Source organism: Mesoplodon mirus (assembly GCF_964341445.2).
Source record: "Mesoplodon mirus genome assembly, chromosome: 4".
Classification (NCBI taxonomy): domain Eukaryota; kingdom Metazoa; phylum Chordata; class Mammalia; order Artiodactyla; family Ziphiidae; genus Mesoplodon; species Mesoplodon mirus.
This window is the reverse complement of record NC_138979.1, coordinates 125,315,942-125,322,227: the sequence shown is the minus strand read 5'-3', so window position 1 is coordinate 125,322,227 and position 6,286 is coordinate 125,315,942.

Below are 6,286 nucleotides of genomic sequence, written 5' to 3'. Positions count from 1 at the left end.
TGTGGAAGACAATTTGTCCACGGACACGGTGGGGTGGGGGGGCGTGTGGAGGGATGGTTCAGGCGGTAATGCCAGCAGTGCGGAGCGACAGATGAAGCTTCACTGGCTAGCCCGCCACTCACCTCCTGCTGTGCGGCTGGGTTCCTAACAGGCTGTGGACCAGTATCCGTCCGAGGCCCCCGGGGTTGGGACCCCTGTCTTACAGTGTTCCCTAAGGAGCAGCAAACACCAGACCTGACTGGGGAGCGCCCTCAAAATACACATGCCCAAAGCAGCATCCTGGGAGCCTGTGATGTGATAGATCAAGGCAGGGGGCCAGGACTCTACACTTGGGAAAAGTTCCCCTGGTGGTTCTGATGTGAACCCCTGGCTAAGAACTGCCAATCTAGCACATTTCAGTTTAAAATTTTTCACTGCTTATGCTCATGGGATGTGGGCATAGGAAAGTGGTATTACAGAGATTTCAAACCACACCGATCTCAGTGATTTCCTTCTCGCGTAGAGGGGTCATGGGGCAAATCATGCTTATTGTTCCCCAGGAGGCTCTTTTTGAGTCAGAAGCAAACACCAACACCTGATGGTGTGCTTTCATTTAAGGCCAAGAGAGGCGGTTTCCTAGGGCTAGAGGGGGCGCCGCTAAAATCTGAGGTCAGTCAGATGGATAACAGGTGAGTAGGGTGAGATTGTGCAGCCAGGGAACTTTGGAGGCAGCTTTCCCCCTGCGGAGGCACCCTCGCTGTGGGTAGAGCCCACGGCTCTGCCCTGGTAAATGGGAACGCACTTCACGCATGTGCAGAGTTTTGGCCACCTGGGTTAGCGCTTCTCTGTGGTTTGGAACTGAGGAAAGCGAGGGTCACGCGTAGGGTTTGCGCAAGGAGGCTTGACCAGCACGTGACCAGCTGAGCAAGGCTCCTCTCCAGGTAATGCTAGGATGTGCGAACACTTCAAAAATGGGTAAGAATACCCGTACCTTCACTTTTGGTATTTTATAGGGAAAATTGGGGCCTGTTTCTCTTAAAAAGACTAAAAATTTTAATCAGGTTTAAAAACAAATTCGTGCCTTTCATTATAGTTTTTTAGAATTCAGGGCTTAATTTTTGCCTGATTCTATGATTAATAACTGATCTATTGAAAAACATTTTGAAAATACATTTAAAAATAAGAAATGAGAAATTATTCATAACCAGTATGAACATTTTGCATTTTAAAAATTAATAGGCATTTTTTAAGAATAGTTTTAGATTTACAGAAAAATCTAGCAGTAATTGTACTGAGTTCCCATTAACACCCACTCCCCACACACACGTTTTCCCTATTATCAGTATCTTGCATTAGTGTGGTACATTTGTTACAATTAATGAACTAAGATTGATAAATTATTATGAACTAAAGTCCATAGTTTATTCTAGGGTTCACCATTTGTGTTGTACCTTTATTTCTCTTTTTTTGGTCAGGGCACGCAGGTTTTGACAAATGCATAATGCCCTGTATCCACCGTTACAGTATCAAATAATAGTTTCACTGCCCTAAACCTGTGCTCCACGGGTCATCGCTCCCCACTCTCCCTCAGTCCCCTTCCAAACTCCTGCCAACCACTGGTCTTTTTACTGTCTCTATAGTTTTGCCTTTTTCAGGATGTCTTATAGTTGGAATCATACAGTGTGTAGCCTTTCCAGACTGGCTTCTTTCACTTACAAGATGCATTTAAGTTTCCTCCATGTCTTCTGTGGCTTGATAGCTCATTTCTTTTTAGCACTGAATAATATTCCATTGCCTGGGTGTACCACAGTTTGTTTTCCATTCACTTATTGAAGAATATCTTGGTTGCTTCCAGTTTGGGGCATTTATGGATAAAGCTGCTATAAACATTTGTGTGCAAGTTTTTGTGTGGGCATAGCTGGATCTTACAGTAAGAGTGTGTTTACCTTTGTAAGAAACTGCCAGACTGTCTTCCAAAGTTGTTGCATTTTGCATTCTCACCAGTTGCTGCTGCTCTGAAGCATCACCAACATTTGGTACTGTTGATTTCAAAAAAAAAAATTATCCATTCTAATAGATGTGTAGTATGGTATCTCATTGTTTTAATGTGCAATTTATGAGGACATATGATGTTGGACGTTCTTTTCATACACTTATTTGCCATCTGTATATCTTCTTTGGTGAGCTGTTACGATCTTTTGCCCATTTTTAAATTGGGTGTTTCCTTATTGTTGAATTTTGAGAATTCTTTATAACTAATATGCACACACACAAAGAATTCTTTATATATTGATCCTTTGGATACCAGTCCTTGGTATCCTTTGGATTCCAAACACATATGTTTGCAAATATTTTCTCCCAGTCTGTGGCTTGCCTTTTTATTCTCTTACATGTCTTCACAGAGCAGAAGTTTTCAATTTTAATAAAATCTACTTTATCAACTTTTGCTTTCATGGATTGTGCTTTTGGTGCTGTATCTAAAAGCTCATTGCCAAACCCAAGATTACCTAGATGTTCTCTATGTTATTTTCTAGAAGTCTTACAGTTTGGTGTTCTGCATTGTCCATGATCCAATTTAAGTTACTCTTTGTGACAGGTGAAGATATGTGTCTAGATTCATGTTTTTGCTTGTGGATATAGAGTTGTCACAGCGCCATTTGTCAAAAGACTATTCTTTCTCCAGCGAATTGCTATTTTTCCTTTTTTCAAAGATCAGTTCATTATATGTGTGTGGGTCTACTTCTGGGATCTCTATTCTGTTTTATTTATTAATCTATCTATTCTTTCAGCAATACCATACTGTCTTTACTGTAGGTTTGTAGCAAGTCTTGAAGTCAGATAGTATCAGTCCTCTAAGTTTGTTCATCTTCTTTAGTACTGTGTTGGCTACTCTGGGTCTCTTGCCTTTCCATATAAACCTTAGAATCAGCTTATCAATATCCACAAAGTAACTTGCTGTGATTTTAATTGGGATTGTGTGGAAGTTATGGATTAAGTTGTTAAGAATTATCATCTTGACAATATTGACTCTTCCTACCCATGAATATGAACTCTCTCTCCATTCATTTAGATCTTTGATTTTTTAAATTAATTAATTAATTAATTAATTAATTAATTTTTGGCTGTGTTGGGTCTTCATTTCTGCGCAAGGGCTTTCTCTAGTTGCGGTGAGCAGGGGCCACTCTTCATCGCGGTGCGCGGGCCTCTCACTGTCGCGGTCTCTCTTGTTGCGGAGCACAAGCTCCAGACGCACAGGCTCAGTAGTTGTGGCTCACGGGCCTAGTTGCTCCGCGGCATGTGGGATCTTCCCAGACCAGGGATCGAACCCGTGTCCCCTGCATTGGCAGGCAAATTCTCAACCACTGTGCCACCAGGGAAGGCCCTAGATCTTTGATTTCTTACAGCAGTTTTTAGAGTTTTCCTCATTGAGATATAGTACACATTTTGTTAGATTTATATCTAAGTATTTCTTTTTTTCCTTTGAGTACTAACGTTAAGTGGTATTGTTGTGTTTTATTTTCAAATTCCAATTGTTCATTGGTATGTGGCAAAGCAATTGACTCGTGTATTAACCTGTATCCTGCAACCCTCCTATAAACACTTACTAGTCCAGGAGCTTTTTTTTCCATGTATTGTTTACATTGTTGAGGTCATAGACTTTGTAAACAATCTTATATCCTGTTTTTTTTTCTCAATTATGTCATAAGCCTTTTCAGTGTCATTTAAAATTCTTTTAAAACATTTTTTTAGGGAATTTCTTGGTGGTCCAGTGGTTAGGACTCTGCACTTTCAATGCCTAGGACTTGGGTTCAATCCCTGGCCAGGGAACTAAGATCCCACAAGCCGTGCAGTGCGGCCAAAAAACAATTTTTTTTTTTTAATGGCAGCAAAACATTTTATTGAGCTCTTAGTTAACACGTTAACACATCCATCTTTATCGTCTTCATGCATATTCCTTATTGAAAATACAGAATTGTATAAAGAAAAAAATTAAATGTGCTCAAAAAACTCCACCATAAATAACCAAAATAATTTCCACAATAATCACTGTTCACATTCTGTTGTTTTCCTTTTACTGCTTCCTTTCTGCCAGTGGTTCTTTATTGGGAAATAGACTTCTTTGAATATCTGATGAAAGCTACAGGTCTCTCCCAGAAAATTAAGACATGCACTTATCTTTGAAGTTTCAGAGTTTTTAGGGGCCTCTATGGCCCATCCCAGAAATGCCCCACAGGAGGCTGTGACATTTATCCACCAGCTTTGGTTGACATTATTTACACCACACTTTCAGGTGCGTTAGGCTTGCACAGACTGAGCAGGCTTTCCTGGCTTTAGAGAAGGCCTGGGACTTCAGAGAAGCAGAGAAATGTATGAATTAGTTGGATATCCCAGAATGTAAAATAAATGGAGGTCAACAGTCATCCTGGGTTCACTCCTTGTTGCAGTGGAAGTGACATTATGATGTTAGCTGTTAAGACTTGTTTCTTATATTTTGGAAATGTAATAGATGGTTGGAACTTTTTTTTTTTTTTTTTTTTTTTGTGGTACACGGGCCTCTCACTGCTGCGGCCTCTCCCGTTGCGGAGCACAGGCTCTGGACGCGCAGGCTCAGCGGCCATGGCTCATGGGCCCAGCCGCTCCACGGCATGTGGGATCCTCCCGGACCAGGGCACGAACCCGTGTCCCCTGCATCGGCAGGCGGACTCCCAACCACTGCACCACCAGGGAAGCCCGGTTGGAACATATTTAACCTTAGCATTTCTGACTCTTTAAGGGAGACCTTGAAGATCCTTAATGTAATAATTTGGTTGTGGCACAAATCTGAAGGTTGCATTTGGGACTAGTGAGGGAGCTGAGTACCTGGTTTGCTGTTCACATATGAGCTAAATGGTACAATGCTGTTTCTTCATGTGGGTACCAAGAGAAGGAGAGCCATGTGTCTACCTACAGGGCTTCACATTCACGAATGTCTCGACATATCCCTCTGAATGTCAGTATTCAACTGTGTATTTCTTACTAGGAGTTTATCAAAATGCCCTTTGGGTAAAGATATTTAAAATTTTAAGATATTTTTCTTAGCATTTGTATAAGATTTCCATGTTAACTCTGTTAGCGATCCCAGACTGTGTTAAAAACAGAATTAGAGCATTTAATGTTTGCATACTTAAATTTATCTCTTCTATTTCTTCCAGTTCTTTTAAGCATAAAATAACCAATATATTACTCAAAACCCTTAATTCAGCTAGATTTTGCTTTATAATGTAAAAATTTATTTTCCTAACAAATGAGAAAATTTTCATTTTCTATCACTAGAAGATATTTTCTTATAGAAAAATCCAGTTATTTGCTAGTCTCTCACCCATGATTCCAGAAGGGTGAAGACAGTCAAGGCCCTAAGGGTATAGGAGTGCAGACTCTATTCAGGGGAGCAGCCCTTTATGCAGACTCCCCCTTTCAAAATGAGAGCAGCACCTTTATAGAGCCTAGTGGATGTGGATGGGTAATCCCAGGGTAGCAGCCCTTGAATCAGAAGAATGCTGCTTCCCTTTTAGGACACTTTACAACTCATGACTCAGCTCTGAAGAGGATGTGGTCGGTGAAGTTTCCTGCTTCTAGTGGTCCCAAGTTCACATGGCCTCCCCTGTTGCGGGCCTGGTGGCTGCAGAAACGAGGGCAGCGGACTCCAGGGACTGGTATTAGACCAGCAGCCACGCTCACCTGCATGAGGTGACACCAGCAGCACCAGTCTCACCCAGTGCAAATGAAATGCACTGGCCTGAGACATGCCAAGGTTCTGGATACTCCACAACGATCAGTGGCTGAGGTCACCAGGGAAGTACCCTGGGAAGTTTAAAACCTTAATTCTACACATAAAAAAAAAGTATTCAGAGTATAGTGTGCTCTTCTTTTTCCCCTAATGTTGTTTATGGTGGTATCTCTACTTTACTATAGGCCAATTCCTTAAAGTCTGCTTTAAATAGTTAATCTCAAGGCAGCACAGAAAATACACATATTCTACAACTTTTCTAACCCTATTGTTTCCCAAAGGTAACTACAATTTCTGCTCTTAAAAATATTGGTTCTTATTGAGTATAGATTAAATGTGTATCTCAACAACTGAAGATCAATAATGCTAATCATTTTACTATAGTTAAAACCTCCAATGCAACTTGGGAGTCCAGGTTCAGGAATGAATGAAGAATTGTAAAATAAAGGCCTTGCCTCACATGCCCACTTACTACAGTCAGAGCAAGTTTTGAAACCATAGTTTTAGTTTGCAATTTATTAATTATGCCATATAGCTACA